At 41.4% G+C, this 23,849-nt stretch overlaps 1 protein-coding gene across 2 annotated transcripts in view; it reads left to right on the forward strand.

Moving 5' to 3' along the window:
* atxn1a (ataxin 1a) overlaps positions 1–23,849 on the forward strand; it is a 98,094-nt gene that overhangs the window by 6,222 nt on the left and 68,023 nt on the right. For both annotated transcript variants that reach the window (XM_005728460.1, XM_005728461.1), the window contains exon 2: positions 19,939–20,125. The gene's annotated coding sequence lies outside the window, so the exon portion shown is untranslated. The remainder of the gene's footprint in view (positions 1–19,938; positions 20,126–23,849) is intronic.

Consider the following 23,849-nt stretch of genomic DNA (forward strand, 5'->3'; position numbering starts at 1 on the left):
CTTCTCTTCTCTTCTCTTCTCTTCTCTTCTCTTCTCTTCTCTTCTCTTCTCTTCTCTTCTCTTCTCTTCTCTTCTCTTCTCTTCTCTTCTCTTCCTTAATCAAAGGCAGTAGAGGATTACAGAGGGGAGTTGACGCTGACTGGCAGGCAGACAGCTCCTGCAGACTCTTCTTTTCCCCAGCAGAGCTTCAGGCTCGGGACAGGGATAAGCTGACAACCTGGGACACAGCCAGATAGATAGAGAGAATGTTAGGAATTGGGGTAATGTACATTCATTGGAGCACAAATGTGATGAGTTCTATTATTCAAACATTACATTCACAAATACTGTTTGGGTGAAGGTTATGGCACAAGGTTAACAACTAATGAATTCTTGTGCTCATTCTGACTTTATTGGAGCTGATTTATGGGGCAGTACTACGTTAATTAATCAAAATACACTGTTACTTGTGCTATAATTGATTACATCAGGTCATGTTTAGCTTTATTAGTCATCCCAGACAGCTGGATAAACCGAATTGGACCATGCCATTCAAATTCTTCCTTTCATCTTTTCAATTACAAAGAACATTATACCCGTTTTTGCAAGTCGCTTTTTGTATTCATGCATTCAGTTATGTCATGTAAACCAGTCTAGTATGAGGCAGTCGTTTTGTAATTTCCCATTTGCAAATTAAACCTTAAAGTTTAACAAACTGTAGACCGAGCTGGAAATGAAGGTGTCCGGACATGCAGAGAGTCCATTACATCACGCTAACTTGTTTGAATTGTGCATTCCAGTTAAAGTGACTCTAAGTGCACCTCTATTTTTGCTGGATTTACCTCAGTGGGTAGCAAAAGCCCCATGTCCCCAGTTGCAAAGTGGGTGTGTGGGTATCAACAATGACTTAAGTCTGAGCCAGAAGGAAATGCATTGAGTGAGAGGAATTCAATAACAGGAAAATGGCCAGTGATAGAAACAATCCCTGGAATACCAAAACCCACCCTTCACCAGTGTTATTCTTGGCAAAACATTGCTTTCCATTACTACTGTTTACTCCTTGTAAGGCCAGGGTCAGTGCAATGCACCAGAAAACTATGCTGCCTGTCATTTCATTGATGGTCCATGACGTGGCATGTGGAGTAAAGACGAGAATTCAAATAAGGGCTAGATGCTCTCTCTATCCTTATTTTGACATTGCACCGATATGTAGTAACAAAAAATCATGGTTAAGCATATGGCCTGGGCCATACATGGGCAAACACTTGATAACAGGTCGAGACAAGTCTGAGCAACTAAACCACAAGCAGTATTTAAAACAGTGTCTGCAACACTGAAACTATTTCCTCTGACAAATCTGTGGTGTGGTTTGAATAGAGCTGGGTGCAGTGCTGCATTTCTCTGTCTATCTGTATGTCAGTCCAGCTGGCTCCATGTCTGGCTGGTAGCTGCGGCTTGGCTAGTTCACCTTTATACTGGATGGCTGGCTTTGGGTCAGCCTCATCTGGCTGGACATTTGGCTTGATACTTGGCTGCAGGCTAGCTTTCTGACAAGCTTTCAGGGTACATGTCTGACTGACTGACTCGCTGGCTATTATTTCGGGCCTTTCCTTTAGCTATGTAGTAAGCTCATGACATTGGAACAGGGTCATTTGGCTGTGACAGTCAGGGAGGTGTGCTAAAACACTCCTCCGGAGCGATCCAGGATGATACTTGCCTGGCCGCGATCCCCAGGAGTCCATTCCCAATTACAGTTTCAGGACCTCTTTGGAGAAAGTGTCTTTTCTTTTTGGTTTGTTATTCTCTTTCATCGGCATTAGACTAGAAAATATTTTCACAAAGTTACAGCACTTGACAAATTTATTACACCACCTGTCATAAAAACAAGAAAACGCAAATTTAAAAGAATAAATCACATTTTCGTACCCACATTCGAGCCGGCACACTGGACCGAGAAGTAGAACATCCAAACTAACTAACATGAATTCACACTCGAATAAATCCGTCGCACAGACACTTGTGGGAATCGAACTACCACCGTTCCAATCAGTAGACAATCTATGTGCTCTATGTGCTGAGCTACAGCCACCCTCTATTGAGGAATGCAAGTAAATAACTGTAATTTGGCATCTTAATTAAAAAGATTTTTTCAGATTTTTGTTGTTTGTATAACAGTAAATTGGAAAATCTTTATAGTTTTGCCATTAAAAATATCATTTTAATAAAAGAAATGTGATAAAATATTTTGATAATGATCAGTAATTTAGTGCAGCTGTGGTATAAAGATTACATTGGGTGGTAGTCTAATAAATTTGGTTGTCACTGTAAACCAGTGGCCCGCAGTTCTTGTTTGATGAAAGTCACTGTATTGTATGCATTACTGGGTGATGAGAGCTGACTTGTACGGTGGTAGCATCACTCCTGCTTTGAGTGAGTTGACACACGTATGGTGCAAGACAATTATAGGAATTCATTTCTGTACAATAAAGAGAATTCATTTTCTTCCTGCTGTTTTACCGTCTAGAACAGTTTTCTCTTCTATGCTTTTTTTAATAGCGTCACGCTTCTATTATTGATTTGATTGGAATGGTGTTTTGCAAGATAATGCGATCTTTGTTCTCAAGTTTAGAAATAATTCCCTGAGTTGAGAAAAACAAAAACTGTATATATTATGTGTAGATGTGTACGGAGCCTGGGAGCTGCCATATGGAGGAAAGACATAGCTGGTAAAACAGGAGACCGTTCATGTGTGAAGTGATTTTTCTGACACGACTGTGAAGGAGTGAAGTTATTTATAATTTTTGTAGTATTTGTAGTATCGGTGTTGTAGAGGGTCGGTTGGGTGCACGTGGAGAGACGCCTCCTCTTGTTGAAAATGAAGTTGCAGCTTGTTATTCGCCGTGCTGTGGCTACAAAGAGGAGCCGCCCATGTTTTACCAACAATTTGCTCATGAGTTATTGATTTGGAAAGCTTAAATTTGTGAATATCATTCCAACAAATTAAAGGGAAACTGCCTGGGCTGTCCGACAGCTCTTATTATTGTGTGTGCACAACTTAACCAAAATGGGGAAACAGAAATGGGAATAAATTGCATCTTGTGGTCACAATAAATAAAAATGCAGGAACAAAAAATGTCAAAATAAGACAAAAGAATAATCAGAAAGTTGTAATTTAGTATAATGTGGCCTAAAAAATGCCTGCTCCTCAACTCGGCTTTCTATTATTTTTGTGTCTTCAGTTTTATAGCTGTATATTTGTGTGCATTTATTCAGGCATTTGTGTGTTAGTTTTTGTGGATGCTGCAGCTCAGTCTCGTGTTTTCGTGAGTGTGTTCAACAGTGGGTGACTGTGTGGCAGGCCAGCTGATGAGCTATGACACAGATAAATGAGGTCAATGTAAGGTTTCACTGTGGCCAGACCAGGTCCAATTCTCTGACACTATCATCTAATATTAGCTGCCAGAGAGCTCAGACTAACGGGGCCCAGTCTCATACCTGCTATGGGTATAGATATTGTTTAAAGTGAGCCGTTCTTGTAGACACTCATACTAACATGCAGTAAGGCCGTCATGAACACAGAGTAAGAAACAACACGTACGGGATGGCCATGAATAATCTAACTCTTATTGAGATCAGACATTAACAACCTTACATGCAGCTCAGTATCAGCATATATTTGAAAATATGTGCTATAGCCAGCGTACACACCTATCCACAGGGACTTGCCCAAGGGAATTACCTGTGGTAGAAAAAGAAAGTTCCGTAATGGGAAATTACTAAGCACCAAAAACTTTTCTGTTTTTGTACATTCCCTAACTTTGACTGCTCTTAAGGGAACTTTGTAACTTCCCTCTTACGGGAACTCTCTTACATCTGGTAATGCATGCATACATGTGCAGTATTTAAAAATACCCGTGTACTGTTTGCAGTATGTCTACAGGGCTTGAATTTCAGCATAATGTTGCAGGTATTGCGCGTAATTTAATTGATTCGGGCAAATCTAGTGCTGGAGGTTTCAGCACACAGTTACAGAGAGCAGTTAATGTTCAGCTCAGTGCTTCCATCGGTGCAGAACGACCGGTCAGAAACACTGCAGAGATGGACTGACATCCAATCTGGACGACACCTGGCACGCTCTCTCTCCCTTTCTCTGTGAGACTGCAGACTAGGAACCTGCGAGTTACTATTGCCTGCTCTAACCTTCAGTCTTCGTCTCTGACCCACATGTTATTTCTAGCTGCCCACCCTAACATAGACGCCTAGAACCTGGCCTGATCCCCCATCCCCCATAAACACTTCCCTTCTCTTTGGGAACCATTTAAGGTGGAATCCCCACTTAAGTGGTGTGTTGCTCCAGATATGATTTTCCGGCCCTGGCCTGTTGTTTAACGGTCTGACAGTCTATTAGAGAAACTAAACCACAGTTCAAATGGCTTCAACTGAAGTCTGGCAGGTGGATCCCTTTAAAAGTATCTAGGTCGAGGGCTTCTTCATGTTGAGGCTTTTCTGCAAATGTTAACTTGTTTCAGTCATAGGTCTAAGCTGTGATATTGTTTCCATTTAGTAATGTAGGCGTTGTGAAGAGCTATAAGATCATAACAGTAATTAAGAGCCTTGGAAATAAATTGACTGGGCTTAGCTTTCATTGTCTGCTGTTGACACTGCTTCTGTGCTCTCTGCTATTTTCCTCTGATAGCATGGCCCGTTAAGGCCACAGCAGGGCAGCACTGTTAAAACAATTTGTTAGAGAACTGTATTAGTTTTACTGTGTGTTTTTCAAAATTCAGAAATAATATTTCTGACTGAAGATTTGGTAGTTTGTATATGGGTGCTTACTATGCCTGCCTGTCAGATGTCAACATTCACCACTAACGTAACTGTGTAACTCCCCTTCTCTTCTCCCGTCAGACCTTTCCCCTTCACTTAGCCTCAAAATTCAGGAACAGCCTTTTCGAGGGGAAAAAGATGCTCTCTCTCCCCCTCCTCTCCAGTGCTTTGGTTTTGGATACCAGCGCCTAGTCAGCTCGGTTTAATGCTACATGATGTGCCATTAGCTCTCCTAGCTATTTGCCCCCACAGCATCTCTAGCAGGGCTGCTTGAGATGAAGCTGAGTGCATTTGCAACCTGACAGGGCACGCTACCTAACTGTTGAAAAGGTGGAGGTTGAGAGCACTGAGGTAGCGTACACCTTTAAGAGGCATTTTATGGCTACCATTTACATTCTTACCTAAAGCAAGAGAAATGGTGTGGAGAGAGAGGGAGGAGAATCCATATGTCCATTTGGGTCAAGGGTGGAGTTAAAGCATGCAAAAAACATGTTGTTTCAGGACATTGAACCTGAACAAAATACACCTGTCATAACAGCTATTTCAGGAAAGGGCGTAACTGTTGCAGACATCATCGTCTCGAGTTGCTGTTCAGTCTTTTCAGCTTTCATTATGATAAAATAGAGACAACAATGGCATGCTTTAGAGATAAGATGTTGTGAAAGGTAAGTGAGGTAAAGCACCTCAGTGCGTGAATGTAAATGCAGACAAATATGAAAGAGATGCCGTCATAGCGCAGAAACAGACGGACTGGTTCATCACAGCAGATAACTGCGTGGACACGACTGGTATGTTAACTACACTGTGTGGTGAAATGCACAGTACTTAAACACTGCAAGTGCGTGGTGTAGTAAACAACATAGAACCGAAATGAATTCGCTTTAGATCTTTTCCAGCTGGGATCAGAACAATATGTGATTCACATAAGCAGTCGGTACATCCGTAGTGTAAACAACATGTGTGTGAAAAAAATGTAAGTTTAGTGATAGATTTTGAGAAATGGCTATGTGATTCTGTACTATGACAAATGCTTACAGAGTAAGCATGCTTACTTTCAGCCCAGCCCGATTTGCTATCGTAGCTCAAGCCAAACAACAGCTTATAAACATTGCATGTAGAGCCTCTGAGATCATTGGTTGCGATCTACCTTCCATAGCTTCATACTATGCCATCACAATGGCTAGCAGGATTGTTTCTGACCCCTTCCACCTAACTCATCACCTGCTCAGTCTTCTCCCAACAGGGATAGGCTCGATCAATTAGATGTACTTTTTGTATTTGTATTGTGTTGTGTTGTATTGTGTGTTGTTGGGTGTGTCTTGTAGTTATATGTGAGCACACTGAGACAAATTCCTATTAGCTGTGTTGTTTGAATGGCTACAGCAAGGTTGAGCAAGTAAATCACAAACAGCATGAAAGGAGAAGCTGGAGTGGAGTTGGGTTGTAAAGCGGCTTGCAGTGCGCAACACATGGTGTCACGCTAAAGCAGCATAAATGTTACACAACCATATGAGATTAGCCAGTTGAATGTGTAAAGGTGCTGAACAGAAAGTAACAGGTTAATGACAAAATTACTCAGTTTGCGACTTAACTGAACCACCCTGGCTGTAATAAATAAATTGGAGGCTATTTTGTTTAATGTGCTTTGGTGTGGTAGTTTTAACGTAAACATGCACAAGAGAGCGGGAGAGCCATTTGAGGATACTTTATGTAGATGTCCAAAACTTTTCTATTTCTTGAACTTGAAAAACAGAGATAAAACCAACTGGAAACTTCACAAGGTCTCTTATTGTGGATATGAAACAAAGTAGGGAAGAGGTTTCCTGGCCTCCTGATGGAAACCCAACAGCAACATTGATGCACACACTGCTAAGTTTATTCACTCAGATAGACCCGAGCTCTGTGATATTTGCTCTTGAACAGGGCGACCCTGAATCACAACTATTCACAGCAGCTAACATCTGCAGAAACCTTGTTGGTTGAGTTCCTGTAAAACAAATTAGAACAGCAATGGTCGGGTTTAAGCTTGTCAGTGCTTATCATGATTCTTATGAGATACTATAAACAGGGCTGTAAGTGCATGTTTCATCTTCCCATGATTCAGTTTGCTAATAGGTTCTCTCCTCTTTGCACCGCATTTAGTTTGTATTACACACATTGTATGATGTGGCACTTATTCATCAGTATTGTTTTAAATTGCAAGATGTGAGAAAATGTCAAGGTGGGTGTTTGTTTTGAGGAGCTGAGCTCTATATTTAAGATTCGAGGAGGTTAAAATATGAGTCAGCTGTCTTGCACCATGGTTGCTAGTGCTCGTGGCTTGTTTATAGTGTGTTGTCTTGGTAATGTCAATATATTGATAGTTAGGGAAATACACGTTAGGGATACTTAAGAAAAGGCTGAAGTACTTTCAATATCCTGCTCTGTGCCAGTATTCTTATTTAGAAAATGTAATGCAGCTTTTCCATGTTATTTGCATGCTATTCTGCACAATGTGAGCATTATCAATCCTTCTAACTGTGCAGCATGTGTGCTTGAATGTGTGTTTTAACACAAAGTGCCAGTATGAGTATGTTTGACTTCCTATCTGCTGACCTGCAAGTCCAGGCCTTATCAGTATGACCCAAAAGCTATCTGTATTTTATCAGTTTCTCTTGGAAGTGATGTTGCATCAACAGTTCCTGAGTGATCAATGTAAAACTGGACACATCCACAACTTCAAAAGGTTCATGTTTCAAACGTGTACTTTCATTTCCCAAAATCACAACTCAGAAAAATCGAGTCCCCTCTCCCAGCCTATGATCTAATTCTCAGGAAAATTGCACAAGGCTGCTAAGAAGCTGCTGGATTTGCAGGTTTCTGTTTGAACTTTTTGCACAGGTCTTTCTCAGCCCTAAGTGCGTTTGCCAAGTGCAGCACATGATCGGAGTGGACCAATAGTAATACTACTCGGTCCCGTATGCTCCAGCTTTGGAAAAGAGATTTGTAGGGTTTTATTGTTGTTGTTTACTTCTAATCTTCTAAAACTGAGGCACAGTTTCATAATGCCTCGTAAAAGTAGTAAGCTTGTGTCCTGCACTCATTTAAATGGGTTTCTGTTTGTAAGCCCCGCAAGATGGAAAAAGCCTCGGATCAGTTTGTGTATTTTGTGCACGGTGTGCACATGTTGAGAGATTTGTAACTGGCATTATACCTCTACCAAGCATAGCCCAGATCAATTGCTTCATACCTGAAAGCATATGTTCAATACATCATTTTGGGATAAACTGTGAAGTATGATGCATCTCTAAAGCATTTTTCTCTGTAAAGCTGATAAACAAGAAACCCTGAAGCGTTTCTCATGATTTCTTTTATTCTTATTAGTCTCTAATGTGGAACTTAGCATTTGGAAAATCATGCAAATTTGAATTTTAAATTCAGGGTACCACAGTATGTCTTTGGCACCTCTTGTACAGACATGTAACTGAAAGCCATTTTAGTTTTTTTTGTTCCAAAGTAGAATGATTCATGACAGATTTCCAACATTTGTGCGTGACTCAGAATGAGGTGGATCTGCCAAAAATAGCGCACGTCTGTGTCTGACTACCTGAAGTTTAATTAAGGATCGCAAAGGTTTGTTTTAGGTGCTGCGCAAAGGCTGAAGGTAAATGAATCGTGCTGCTCCAAAACAAATGAATGGTAATTGTAATAACTGACATTTGGAATTGATTGTTTAACAAAAAAACAAACATGTAAAGCAAACATATATTTATATAACATGAAATACAGAAAATTAAGCATTTCTGTAATAATGTAATCTGTAAAACATCTGTCCTTTGAACAGATGTGTTTGCTGTTCAAAGTCCTGCAAGAGGTAACTGGCATCTGAATTCCCTGAGAGCTATTTTTAGTGGTTCCAGTATTTGCAGATCTGCAACTTTTCTGTGAAAAGTTCCAAGATCACAAATCAATGGACCAGATCATCTTTTAACACTGGAGGTGCAGTGAAAGGTTTAAGAAATCCTGGTCTTGCACAGAATAGCATAGTCATAGAAGCAAGAAAGAAAAAAACCCAAGCAAAACAAAAAAAGAAGCAAAAAAATAAATAAATACTGTGCTATTTTCGAAGTAATATCTCAGATAGAAGCATTTTGCAATTCTATAGCAAGGCGAGCATTATGACTACAGAATTTATTGTAATGATGCCTTTCAATCCCCCCTGGATATTCTTAATCCTTTAAATTGATCCTTTAATTTGTGCTCGCGTAAAAAGCTCAGGGTAAGCTGTTCATAAAATATGCAGTACTACATGGCAAAAGCAGTTTGAATTCATAATCAGCTAGTTTACATTAAAAGCTGACATATATCACATATCACATTCACACAGATGAGACATGAGGGTATCTTTCAACAGTTAGTGGACACCCACTGAAGCAATAGGGCGCTTTATTTTTAATATTTGGGGTGTTCTGGATGTGCTGTTATAGCATAATTATGCAAAGCACCAAGTAAACAGCATTTCAGTCATTTTTTGTTCTGCCAGCACGAGTAAGTGGTTGGCTCCTGTACTCTCCTTCATGGCAGGTATCACCCAATTATTAAGCCAACTTATGGACCTGTTATCTTGTGCTGTATTTATGCACATATAATGGACACAGGGCTAGATCTAAGTATGTGTGCATTTGAGTGGCTGTGTGTGTGTGTGTGTGTGTGTGTGTGCTGAGGTGGGCTAAAAGGAACTGCAGTAATTTCACAGAGAAGAAGAACTGTGCGCCTGCCCCACTTTCAGTCTTTTAATCATGTATAGACACTCGGGGCGCTCCTCTGAGTAAGTGTGTGTGTGTCTGTCTCTCTGTCTCTGTGTTTGTACGGCACTCATAGTGTGCGTGTGTGTGTGTGTGTGTGTGTGTGTGTGTGTGTGTGTGTATGAAAGAGACGTACAGTATGTGTCAAGGGGGGAATGCACTTAGAATTCCCTGACCTCAGACAACCCGTGTGTGTGTGTGTGTTTATTTTTTCTAATGCATGCATTTTTTTTCTGCACAGAAAGGCAGAAGCAGTCACTACTAAAACCTGCCCTCATTTAAACTTTCGAGTGCAGTGCTGGCAGTGATTCACTGTTTTATTTTGTGAGATGTTAATGCACTCTAAAAGTACTGACAGAATACAGCTAAATACAGTAGCTACAGAAATACTGTAAATGTTAAGGATGTCCTAGCAAGCCTACGCCTTCGTACTTAAAAACAAAAAACCTTGCCAAACAGATGTGATAAGAAAATTCACCATTTATATATTATCTAAAGCGCTTCCTTACTTATTTAACTGGGGCCATTAACAGCGAAATACAAATCCCTAAGGGGTGTGTGCGTTTGAGTGAGTGCACATTAAATTTTTGGCCCCTCCAACTATGTAATCTCAGCATGACCTTGTAGCAGTTTGTAGCCCCATGGTGCCCATCCCTGTGACTAACGCCCAATGTAACAAGCTGCCACAAGCAACTGTACTGTTATACTTTACAAGACCACAATATAATGCTGTCTGTAGCTGGACTACAAGCTCCTACATGCCTCTCTTGCCTGTGAAGTATTTGTGATATATACATTGATAGCAAAAGGCTATACACCATTTTAATAGCTGATCTCTTTTAAAAATAGTGCCGTATTTAGTCCTCACTCTGTGGAAGTATTTGATCCATAAGTTCCTGTTCCAGAAAAGTGCGCACAGTGAAAGAGGAATTAAGGACCTGACAATATGCAGTTAATTTACAAGAACATGTTGGACTTTAAACCAAACGTTTGTCCACCTTCGTCCTTGAAGGTACTCTCCATGGGATTAAGAAAACTAAAGAAAACAAAACAATTCATGTATTTTAATTTGATTAATTGATACTATTAGAGTTTTCAACAGTGTGTAACTGCAGGGCTGAGGAGATTTCACACTAAGGCATGTTTGAGCTAAGCCCCTGGAGCCTGGAGAGCAGCACTGGACATCCAAGTATTGACACCTTGTCTCACTATGGATTGCTAAGAGGCAGCAGGGTGTGGCCAACACAGGGTTAGGTACTCTGACCCTTTGACCTTGGTTATATAATTGACTGTCGCTCTGTTGTAGGAGTGAGCGGGAGCAGTCTTTTATGATGTGTCACAAGACAAACATAACTCAACAGTGACATAAAGCCTCAAGAAGCAACTGCGCTGACTTGAAATGTCACATTACTGTTGATGTCGAGCTCCATATTTAAGCTCCTAAAGGAGGGAGTGTGTTTTTTTATGGCTTTTCCCCGGGCCTGTGTTTTTGATGAGTTTGCAGGTGTGGACGCACATAATGCAAGCTAAAAATACACACGTCACTTGCAGTCAAGGTTAAACAAAGATAACTGGACCTTATTTGGGTTAAGGGCAGTGCAGCATGTTGGAAGCGAGCCATGACCTGTCCCGCACGCATGCACGCGCTCACTCACACATCTCTCACACACACATATAGTACACACACCTGTCAGTGTTGGCATCTGCTCAGTTCTCTTTCTTGTAGTCTCTCTGTTCCTTTGTCCTCTCTGTCTTGGTCACTTGGTCAGGGACAGCTGGTGGGGCAGTGTGAGCACCTGTACTTTTTATGTGTGTGCATCTTTTTGTGTGTGGTTAGGCTTATCAGTGTGGCTAGGAGGATGTATCTGCAGTGTCCCGGCCAAATGTCTGTGCATCAGCATGTGTGTATGTGTGTATGTGTGTGTGTGTTCAGTGTGTGTTAAGTGAGCATATGAGCACCTGTGCTGCCAGCAGGAACCTGCCACGGGCGTAGTGCTTCCTGACGTATGCTGGTGACTTCCTAAGGTCACGCTGTGAACCCCATAATAACTATTATCTTCTTAAAGTTGAGCACAGTGTCAAAAGAGGGATGGTAAAGTATTTGGGGCAGGACAGATAACGCCTAATATGTGCACAATTATTTTTGATGTGTTTTCTTTGGATAAACACTACCCTGAGGGCAGGCCACATGCACACACTTCTGGTGTGCACGTCAGGTCTGCCTTATGTTCAAAAGTGAGATTTTCAGTCATTTGTAAGGATGAATCTTTTTTTTCTTTTTTCAAAAACAACTTAAACTTAGTCAGCATACAAAATAGTTTCAAACAAGAACAAAGCAGTTGTTAAATTAAAAGATTTAATACTGCCTGCAGGCCTTCATAATAAGATATGTATGTTTTTCTCCTCAAACTTTATCTCTCAGCCAATAGCTGTTCTTGTCAGCAGCTGTGTTTGACCCACTTCTATTCAACTCTCAAGCAAACATGCAAATAAAGTGTATGTAATGTTGTATTGCACTAGTATCCAATGGTACATGTTTTTTTTCTTTAGATGGAGCAATTACATAAGATGCCTTACGCCAGACTAATTTTCCTTATCATTTTCTGCAGCTTTGTCTTTTATAAATTCAGTTCCTGTACAATGAGACACCCCTAATTTCTTTATATTTTGTTTCCAAGGAGCCCACTTTTATATATATACTTTTTAAGTGGACTTGAGGCTTTCAGAAGGTTATGCCACTTAACACTGACCTATGAATGATGATGATATGAAGCATTAAAAAAGGCACCTGACCCAAGAGTTGAACCGATCCAGGTATGCAGGTAGGTATAATTCAGCACTGAACCAATTTCAAATTGCATCTTCAGGCCCTTGTTATTAGCACCCTATTGCAAAAACGCATAATTTGTGCTTATTTCCTCAGATGAACTCTATTTGAAAGATATTTCCTCAAATAAGAGAAAATGCAGGCATTGAACCCTAGGCTTCTGGGTGAAAGCCCTGTTACTACCTCATGTGACCTTCATTGGTCTCCTGCTGGGGAAAGGATGCTTCCTTCAGTACATATTAAAAAAAAAAAGTATTAGTAAAAAATAAAAATAGCCTTTAAAGCTGATAGATGAAGAGAGATTTGAGGTTTAGCTCTAAATGTTTGAGTGGATTCATCTTGTTTTCACGGCGCTTTTCACTTTTCTGGAAGATGCCACCCCAACATTTGGTCCGATCGTAGCGTAGTTTCTGTCCTCAACCAGTGAACTTTAACTTTGGCTTGTACAAGCAATTATAACTTCAAGAAGAAACGACTCTCTTGGCACGGCTAAAAGCATGACAGACAAGAAAAAGAGTAGAGGTTGACACGTCATTCAGCACATTCTGACAGGAATGAAAGTGTGGGGGCGAGTGAGACTAAACGCTTGTGTCAAGGTGTTGAATGAGGTCTCTTGAAACCTGCTCAAGCAGCAACAGTTTGGATCCGCTTTGCTCTCCTGTGGTAGAAAGTCCGTAATCCGGCCATTATACGTGTTGTCTGCCTGACTGTCAGATTACTGCTCGAGAGCGCGCCTGTAGCATTAATGCTGTTTGCTGTCCCCGTTCATATTTAACTCAGCTTCGGACTTAATTTTCAGTGGTGGGTTTGCTGGTTTTGAGCTCTCGTTCATATCGGCGTCTCCTATGTCTGGGTGCATCGAGCGTTCTACACGTTTCCAGAACACATGTGCTTGTTTGTGGTTGGGAGTGGGAGAGAAAACCTTTGCAGGGAATCAGTGGCAGAAGATTATTACTATGCATGCGTGGGTAGTTCTTACTGTACAGTATGTCTTTTAAATGTTTGGAAAAATTGCAATTGAAGTAGTGCAGTGTGTGTGTGCCCATGTGTACACCTTTGAAGTGGTTTTTCTCGGTGCATGTGTGTTTCCTGTAGGTCCTCCTCCCAGCATATTCCCCTTATCCTCGTATTCGGATCTTAGGGAGGCGATCAAAGCCGGGCTCCCTGCGACTCCAGCGTCTCCAGGCTCTCTGTGCTAACGTGGCTCGACTGAGCAATGCTGAGCAATTCCCTGAGGTGGCAACTTGCGCTCCAGTGTTCAACGCTAGTGAACTCTGTCGGCTTCACTTGCACATGTTAGCTCTGTGCTGTACCAGCGTGCCATGTAGAGAAGACCGTTTGTTCACTTTTTCCTCTCTTTTTTCCCTCTTTCACCCAGTTTTCTTCTATGCAGATGCACTTTGGACTGTGTGTCTGCTCTGAATTTTACTTCCCCCCCACCCTTCAGCTCACATCTCTGTCTTGTGTCATAGTGATGTTGTTATGTTGTGATGTGTTACCCTGGAGAATACTTGCATCAGTAGACAGGAAGAGAGTATATAAAAACAAAAAAAGAAGAAGGAAGGAAGAAAAAGAGGAAGATCTTAGTGGGGAAAAAAGACAAGGTGAAGGACAGGAAGTAAGAAACGGATTATGTTCGATTTGATTAAACCTTTGTTAGTTTACTTTTAATTTTCTGGTTCAAGGACACGGCACCACATAGTAATCTTACCAAGGAACTGACTGATATACAAAGTGTGCTTCTACTTGCTTATAGCTTTTTTTTTTTAGGTCTTTTGTAAAATACTAAACACAACCTCAATGACTGACCTTCTAGTAAAGTTCTTTGTTAATATTATCATCTCATGGCTTTAATTAGTTGTTATTATTTCATAAGTGGTGTAACAACATCAGGTGACAATTAATGCGCCCTCCTGCAAAGGCCTAGTGCAGAGGCGTTAGACAGTGAGTAAGTGCTTTCAACCTAAACCTCTGAAGCATTTCCCCAACACAGCCAGTTTCTGTTGGTGCCTCAATGCTGAGTGCTGACAAAATATGTGCACGTGTGTTTTCATCTGAATTTACCTCTGTTGGTAATCTACTTTATGAACAGAGTGTTAGAGCATTGTTTGATTGCCATCTAGGTTTGCTGCTGTCACAGTGTATTATGTTATATTTTTAAACGAGGTAGCACCATAAATAATGTAAGAAGTTCTGTTTTGGAATGTCGAGCTTTTCTGACGGCACCGCCTTGTTTGCAAACAATGGGCGGGTCTGAGTGTGACTTGTGTGGCCTGACCAAGATTTACAAATTTGATTTCTTATTTTTATTTGGTATAGCCCAAAATCAGTGCTGGAGCCCATAAACTGAGCATGAAAGTTTTCACTCTTCCCCCTCGTGTCTCTGGTTCTCTTAGACCATAGAGGGACACAAACTGTCAGTCCAGCAAATATAATCTCAGAACAGTTTGATGTGTATTTCCCTGCCTTTCCTAGACCTCACACCGCTCACTATTTGTGGAACATCCCCGGGCCTCCCTGAGCCTGGTTCTGTTAGAGGTATCTGCCTTCCTCGCCACCGTCGCCAAGCGCTGGCTCACAAGTGTTTGTCACGTCATTGGGTTTCACTGGCCAGCGACATTCTAGTCTCGACCTTAAAACACTGAATGCCTCGAAATTACTTTTTTGTAAAATTATGAAATTGATTTTGTGTCGACATGTGACAAAGTTTGTTTGTGAAAACAGCACACAAAGAAAGAAATTACTGTCCTCAAAGCTGCAAGACTCTCTTGATGAAAACAGTAATTTGATGTCACAGACATGGAGCTGTTGCTGTACTGCTATGTGCCTTTGTTGTTTTAACACGTTCATTTTAATCTAGATTAACCCTTTAAGTGACAAAAGTTGCACAAATACCCAAGAAAACTAACCGTTTGAGGCAGAGGTGGATTTCAGTATTGTGTGGGATAAAATGCTGGGGGCAGAAATAAGTTTTGAAAGCTGCTGTTTGTCAACACTACTCTGACTCTCTGACTATAGCGTAGAGTTAAATTAATATTCGTGTTTCCAGGCAGCTAAAAAACATAAATAACTCATACATACCCGTCCTCTTTAAACAAACTATCTGTACCTGAGTGGAAACAGTTTATTTAGTGAAACACTCAAATTAAATATTCTAATCTCAGAATATTTTAATAATAGTGCTTCTGACATCTGACATGTCAGAAGCACCAATTACTGAGATATATATGGTGCATGTATGAATACTGCATGAATGGCAGTGAAGACATATCTGTGTTTGTCAGCAGGAAAAAGCCCGATCATCAGGTACACAGAAGCACATTTGGGACACTTTTTAGAGTGCTACACTTTGACCCGCAGTTGTAGTGCTGAGGGTTGCTAAGTGAGTTGCATAACCAAGAGTTCATGTTCCTGTTACAGCCTCATTGTGTGTATGGGGCTCTTACTTTCTTTCACTGTCACTTGTTTCTTTTCATTTTTAGTTAATTTAGTTTTACTTGCATAAAACTTAACGAATAGAATTGGAAAAGCAAAAATCTGTCATCGTTTTGCATGTAAGAATATAAAAGTTTCAATTTAATTCAAATGAGTGAAATTTATTAGGGGATATATTTCACAGGAACGTTACTTTTGCAGGACTTAAGCCATTTGGTCATAATTCCACCTCTCACGTGCAGCCAGTCGGATGCAGGACATGCTGTGGTCAAACAACCAGCTTATTGCTGTTTTGTTGTGCGGAGCCAGTGAACCGGCCTGCAATCCAACACCTTTGCAAAGCTGCACTTTCCTCAGTCCTTGGAATCTTACTCTTTTGGCACATTTCAAACTAGAAAAACAGCTTGTTTATAGGAGTGTATGTTGTGCAGAATAGCCAAGTACTACTCATTTTCAGCAGAGTTCACTTCCAAGGCCATCTGCCTTATAATGCCTTTGGATCCAGAGTTTGTGAACTTTCTTCATTTGCAAAAAGTTCAAATCAAGTACAAAGACAACACAAATGAAGATGGCTTAGGCAGGAAATCAAAGACACATGGAGTTCCCTGCTAGCCTCTTAGGAGAGACTTATTACATTTATCATATATTGTATTAGGGTGAGGGTGGGAGGAACACATCATGTGAGAATACCAGAGTTAAATTGACGTGACATGTAACAGAAATGTGCAAGCTTAGAGCTTTTATGGGAAAGAATGTTATAAAGTATGTAGAGCGTCTGCTTTCTTGCGTCCTCTTGCTTTAGCAGCAGCAGTACTGTTGTGCTCTTTATACATATATATTTACTTGTGTCATTGTGAGGGCACTCATCAATGCACAGTGCACTGCTTTTTTTATTATGCCTCTCATCCTGACCTTAACCGTCACAGCCAGATTACAATCTGACCTTATAACCCACAGTCCTAATCTAAACCGTGTCACCTGGACCTTTAACCTTGAGCTGTTCTCAGATATGCACCACAGCGCTGAACTTTTCGAAACATTACCCGACCGAGGTACACGCGAAAAGGCAAATGTCCAACGCACCTGGTTCGGACACACCGGGTCTTTAACCTGCTGCTTCTTTTAACCTGGTGCTCAGGTTGAAGCTCATATCGGTGCTCGCAAAGATATCACTAAAATTTCTCCCTCTCACACGTACGCGCACAGCCTCTGTGTGACAGAGGGACGCCAGGCAGGAGACCAATAAAAAAACAGGCTGAAAGGGGCAGTGCACAGTTTCACAGGTGCACATGGAGACACACACAAAGGCACAGACACACACATTGGGGCTGCCAGTATTATTGAGTGCCCTTTGCAACAGATGGAGAACTGAATCCGACGCTGCTGAGTCGGAGGAAAATCTTGCAGTCGTAAGTGTGAGCATTTACAAACCTGTGCTTATGTGTAAACTTTTCACAATATTTAGAACACCCCCCATTTCCAAGAAGCACACAGGCAAGGTGAATCCAAGTGAAACCCCCCCCAAATTGAACAAAGAGGAACATCTGATGATTTAGCGAATGGAGACATTTAAACATCCTTATATCCTGATATAAAAACTTTTAAAAATGGGACTGAAAGATGTAAATTAATGACAAAAAATGTCTGTTTATTTATTTTGGATTGTTGACATGGACATGTTTTGAGACCATTTTCTGAGGATGTGTTTTGTATGTTTGCTCTGCTAATTAAGCTTTGAATCAGATTTTTGTATCGTAGGCAGACTAGTACTGCCATACTTTTCATGTCTACATGTACGTGTCACTCTTTCTTCTCATAGTATTTTTTACAACATCCAATACTGGGAAAAGGACTTGCACAGCTAATGTCCAACCATATAATAGCTTCATACTTTATTACAATGCATGTGCGGTTGTTGAAAATAACCACTTTCAAGGCTTTGTCTGCTTTAACTGGGGATAAAAGTGACTTTATTCATCTATAGGAAGTGCATATGGGAGCAAAGAGCATGACAGCCATAAATCTGGGGCTCTGAGGCAGATGATGAGCTCATGATTTGTGCATTTCAACCACTAATAAGCACGTATTTCCTCTTTGAAAGACCCTCACATCAAGTCATCTTTGGTAAAGTTGTTGTCCTGGCCTCTGTGTATGCTGTTGCTGTTTTTTGTGTACCTTTTCCCACGGCTGTGTGGGTTTCTGTGTGTATACGTGACTCTACGAGCTGGATGTTACCACCATGTGTTTTGCTTCTTTCGTATGCCTGGGTGCTTGTGTGTATGTGCTTGAATTTTGTGTTAAGTTAGTACAAACAAAAACATGCATGCTTTAGTATCACTTTCCGTCCCCTGGGTAGGGGGTACTCTTGGATGTCACATGATCGGCTGACCTGATTTTGCATTGCTGAGTCAACGAGTTGTTTCGGGGTTCAAGTTAACGCTCGACTCGGCCCTGTGACCTTGGGACATGTCTTTGTCACTGTGGTAACAGCCTCGGGGTTACTTAAAATAAGGGAGCACACTGGATGGGAGCACTAAGTGTTTCTCGATGTGCTTGTGCATCAAATTAGGCACTGTACCACATTTTATTTGCCCGGGGAACATTAACTCACTTCTTTTTAATGAACATCCTGCAACAAAGCCATAAAGTTGGATTCACACCTGGGCGATAAATGATGCAACAGCGCCCTGCTTTAGGTTATGGTGGAGTGCCACTACAGTAGTTGGGAATTAAGTGCTTTGCACAGAAGGTGCAAAATCAAGTGTATTGGTTGCCTGAGCGTTTGATGCAGGGAGCTTGAAAATGGAACTTATTTCCCTGAATGGTATGCATGCAGAGTAGGAAAGGAGAAGTGCGATTCTTTCGATATTGCTTTACACATAGCGACTCTCGATCAGAGCTTTCTGAGAAAACGAATTGTAGTGTAAAATTGTTTAACATTTCCAGGCTATGAGATGTGGTTTTCACAGAAATACTACCTTCATTATGAGGGTCTGCTCTCAGTTTACTAGAGACATTTGGTCAGAGAAAGAGAAACGCTGTCCTTACTGGAAACTGAGCTAAGTTAATGCGCAAGAACTAAGTAGTTATGATTTTTGTTTAGAGAGGGAAAAAAGAGGACACGAGCCTCAAACCGTGTGTCTCATGTGGGTAAACAAAGCGTGGTTACCATGCTGATTCGGCGTCAGTGTATAAATAGCATGGGTGTTTGTTCTGAATAGTCTTCAGAGAGGGAGAGAGCACAACAGAAAAAGGGAAAAGCAGAGGAAGAATCACAAGTGCAGACATTTACAAATGCACATGGTTTAAAGACTTCTATTTAAACAAGGACTGGGATTTAGCAAGTACTACAGGCATTGTTTGTGTGTGTGTCTGTCTGTCTGTCTGTGTGTGTGTGTGTGTGTGTGTCAGCTTTGTCAAGAAAGGCAGTGGTAGCAATCACATAAACAACAACATATCTACAATTTTCCTCTTCAAATTTGCAAACCCATTTCTTAACACAGAAGGCAAGTGGAGTTTTCTTGTAATAGCAGCATCACCCTGCACCACACTAATAGTTATTTATGTAGCTTCTCTTTGTTATTTCTTGAACTTTTATGAACGAAGATCGCTTTGCTATCAAGCTCATTGTTAACGTCGACCTGTTTTGCTCATTTCCTGCTTCATATTTTTATTCCTGGACTGTATGAGACTTGCCTTGACTCAAGTTCATCCAATGTCTGAAACAAAATGTTTGAGCTGCTCTCGCTTGAAGGACACCCTCCCTCCAAGCTAGCTTTCTGCTGAATGGCTGCCCCTCGTGAACAGGGGGGCTACTAAGGCTACAATATTACAATTTAATGGATATTGCTTCTCTATGAGAGCTTAATGTTCCAAGAGTAGCAGTGTTTCTGCACAAAACCGAAATAATTAAGAGGAAAAGAATACTGAATGATTAAGCTGATTATTGTACTTGCAGAGCACTGGATGTGGTTATTATGCTATGATAATTGAGCTAAAGTAAGCAATAACCCAGACCTAAGTAATCTCAGAGGATGTAATATTGAAGAGAGAAATAAAAGCCTCTCTGTCTCTGTTTATCTGCAGGGAATTGTGACCACAACTGCCGACATACAGACGTGAATAGACGGCGCACACTTCTTCTCCCTTGCTTTCTGCTGGTGGAGAGATCAAGGCTTCACATCAGGAACTACGACTGCAATCCGTTGTCAGCTCTCAGCTGAGCAGAAGGCTCCACCTACTCGGCCAAAGTAGCTCTGCCTCCTATTCTCAGGTAGGATTCAAAGAGGATGGAGTCAGGGAGTCAGTTGTCTCCTTCCCCTCACACCTATCCGGTCACAGCAGATGGCTGTCCCTCACTGAGCTTTCTTCCTGTGAAAAGGGAGTTTTTCCTTCCCACTGTCGCTCCAAATGCTTCTTCATATGGGTTGTCTGATTGTTGTGATTTTTCTCTGTATTTGTATTTTTTTTCTTACCTTACAATATAAAGGGCATGTTGTTGTGATTGGGCACCATATAAAGAGAATTTAATTGAATAAATTGGATTGAATTGAAGAGACTTTTAACATGTATGTCTGCGCTTTATTATCAGGCAGATTCTGGTCCAGTTGATCTGTTATGATAACCGTTATGAGTACACAAGCTAAGCTGCTATTAAAATCCAGTAAGACCTGTGGTGCCCGCACAGTCTATGGATATACATGCGTTAAGTTTTAACGGGTTAAATCCATCTGCTGTATTCAAGCTGTCGAGGGATTGTTTGTAGAGGAGGCATGTATTTTTATGCCAGATCAGCGGTAACCATGGAACCATGCGCGGTAACATATAAGCATCGCTTATGGTTTATAGCATGAAGGATTGTGATTATTGACCAGTTAAACACAGTCACCACACAGTAACTACAGTGACCACAGTAACTTTTGCTTCATGAGATGACAATATGAGGAAGTTGAAGCTCCAGCAACACTTGGACTGTGTAGGACAATTTAATTACTTCCCTCGTATTGCTTATTATAGATAACATTTTAAATAGGGTATGAGTAGAGTAGAAAAAATAAAATAACCAATCGTACAGTGCCTCAAACATCAACAAGCATGTGCTGGGTTTATGATATTATGGATTAGAGCCAGTCAATCTCCCTGGCAGTAAGTCCAGTGACATCTCATACATGCAGTTATAAGCAGAAAAAGTAATATTACAATATGAAATGTAGTTCTAGTACAGGTTTTCTTGTGTTGTAGTTTTCAACACTTAGTGTGTTCTTGAAAACCCACGCTAGAGACCTTACGCTGCGAAAAACCAACAAACGATCCGAGAGCGCTGCGCTAGGTGAGCTAGCTGCATGAGCCAAGCTATTCTCTGACTCGACCATACCGTAGCAGGCTTTACTCCAGTTCAGAGGGGTGCGGTCATGGTACACCGACGCATCTCTTCTCCAAGTATATCAAGAATCAGTTATATGTTGTTGGTTCACTGTGCAACCTACGTGAGTCTGAACCAAACGAGTCGAGCTGCAGGTATGAGACCAGATGGGTCGGGCCTGTCCTTTTTCTTTTCTTCTTTTAATAGCAGTTTTCATAAGATCTGAGGTACTTAGGTGTGCTTTGGGTGTATGTGCGTTTCTGTGACTCAGAGGATAAACTTCTTTGAATGGAACTGAGCTCCTGTCCTTCTCGCCGCCCTCCTTCATGCTTTTTGACTTTTGATTTTCTCGTTTTCGTTTTCACTCTTCACTTTCAACGGCCCATTGTGACGTCCCTCAACTCCTTCTCCCATCAATATTCCCTTTCTCTCTCTCTCTCTCAGTTTCACTACCCATCCTCTAGCTGAAGAAGCTTTCCGCTCTTTTCCCTCTTACTGAATCCTCGGCCGCTTGTATTGAAGCTTCTCCGCCAGCCCTTTATCGCCGTCTCGCCAGCTGCATGTTGAAGCTCCATTCTCTCCTATGAGGGATAGCAGGATGAATAGAAGGGCTTACTGAGGGAAAGAGCGAGAAAGCCAATCCCTGCTTTTTGTCTCACTGAACATCTTTTACGGTCTTCCTCTCTCCCCTCTCCCTGTCCTAAACTCTTCTGTGACCAATACCGTCACCGCTTTCTCCTGCTGCTCATTCTGCCTGCGCTGTGAGAGGGGCTGTTGTTATCATGGGATAGTTGTAGACACAGACAATATAGAAAGAGAGGATTTTTTTGTACCAGTTATTTTAAAAAATATATCATAAAACCCAAACATGATTTTTGGTTCTCGTCCCAGTTGCAGCGTGCCACCGGCTGCTGCAAAATAAGTTTTTGTTTATCGCCCCCTCAGCGTACGGTTATACTCGACTCACCAACAGCATCATTTTATTTTTGCTGTGAGCTACTTCAGGGACTTGCTTCATACCTCTACAAATATGTTTTGAAGTACAGACTAATTAGCTTATTAAATTAACATTGTACCAATTTATAGAGGACTAGTTTTGTGGATGGGAGTGGGAGGAGTGTAAGGATAATAAATCAAAAGGTAAGATAAAGAAGAAACAAGGTTGATAATTGGGGAAAGAAGTGAACATAAAGTAGCCTTTTTGGATTTTTCTTTTCTCTAAAATTCAGTCGCTCCCTGCTCCCCTTGTCCTCTTCTCTTCCTCTTTCTTCAGCCGTCATTCTCGCTGACTGGAAATTACACATTTCACTCCCCGCTGCTTTCTGCTCTCTCTCTCTCCATTGTAAATTCACTGTTGACAGTTGCCTTTCTCTGAACACAAAGTCTCAGAAATGAGCAGATGGAGGGGTGACAGCCTAAAAGCTCAAACAATGACACTGGGCGGCAAGTCGCCGTGGCTGTCGGTGTAGCATATAGAGACTGCCAGCTATAAAGAAGCTAAAGATGTAGAATCAGAATGAGAACGCATGACATAAATCAACTAAAATTGACATTTGACACGTGGCTTATGTTGTATCCTGTGTGACTTACAGTGAGTCTAAGAGGAGAATAAGCTTATGTTACAACGCCGCTAACAAAGAGGTACCCAGCTGATTAGTGACATGTTCACCTCACCTGTCACTTCATTAGGTACGCCTTGCTATTACTGGGTTGGACCCTGTTTTGCATTTAGAACTGCTTTAATCCTTTATAACATACATTTAACAAAATGCTGGAAACATTCCTCAGAGATTTTGTAGCGTCACACAGTTGCTGCAGATTTGTTGGCTGCACATCCATGACGCAAATCTCCCGTTGTTCCATGTTCCACCCGATTGAGATCTGGTAACGGTGGAGGATGTTAGAGTGCAGTAAACTCACTGTCATGTTCAAAAAACAGTTTGGGATGATCTGAGCTTTGTAACGTGGTATCCTGCAGGAAGTAGTCATCAGGAGATGGATACACTGCTACCTTACACAGCTACCATAGAGTGGAAGGCGAGGCACACCCTGGACAGGTCGCCAGTCTGCCGCAGGGCTAACATCGAGACAGACGTCCATTCACACACACATTCTCACGTCTTTGCACTGTGGGAGGAAGCCAGACATCGGTGCCTGAATTCTGACCTTAATATCTGAATCTTGGAACAGAAATCGAAACTCATCAGACCAGACAACATTTTTGCAGTCTCCTGTTTATCATTTTGATGAGCCTTTGTAAATCGTAGCTTCGGTTTCCTGTTCTCAACTCACATAAATGGGACTGCTGTAGCCCATCCACTTCAAGGTGCTTTCAGAGATTCTCTTCTGCATGTCTAGAGCGTTATTTGAGTTACTGTTGCCTTCCAATCAGCATGAAGCAGCCTGGTTATTCTCTTCTGGCCTCTGGCATTAGGAAGGCATTTTTTAGACCGTTCTCTGTGAACTCCAGAGATGGCTGTATGGGGAAAATCCCAGCTGACTGGCAGTTTCTGAAATACTCATATCAGCCCATCTTTCACCACGCCACGTGCAAAGTCACTGAAATTACCTTTTGTCCCCATAGTGACGCTCAGTTGGAAGTTTGTAGGTTGTCTTGGTCGTGTCTCCACTATAT

This window comes from Pundamilia nyererei, unplaced genomic scaffold (assembly GCF_000239375.1).
Source record: "Pundamilia nyererei isolate P.nyererei 1_Seehausen unplaced genomic scaffold, PunNye1.0 scaffold00028, whole genome shotgun sequence".
In the NCBI taxonomy this organism is placed as follows: domain Eukaryota; kingdom Metazoa; phylum Chordata; class Actinopteri; order Cichliformes; family Cichlidae; genus Pundamilia; species Pundamilia nyererei.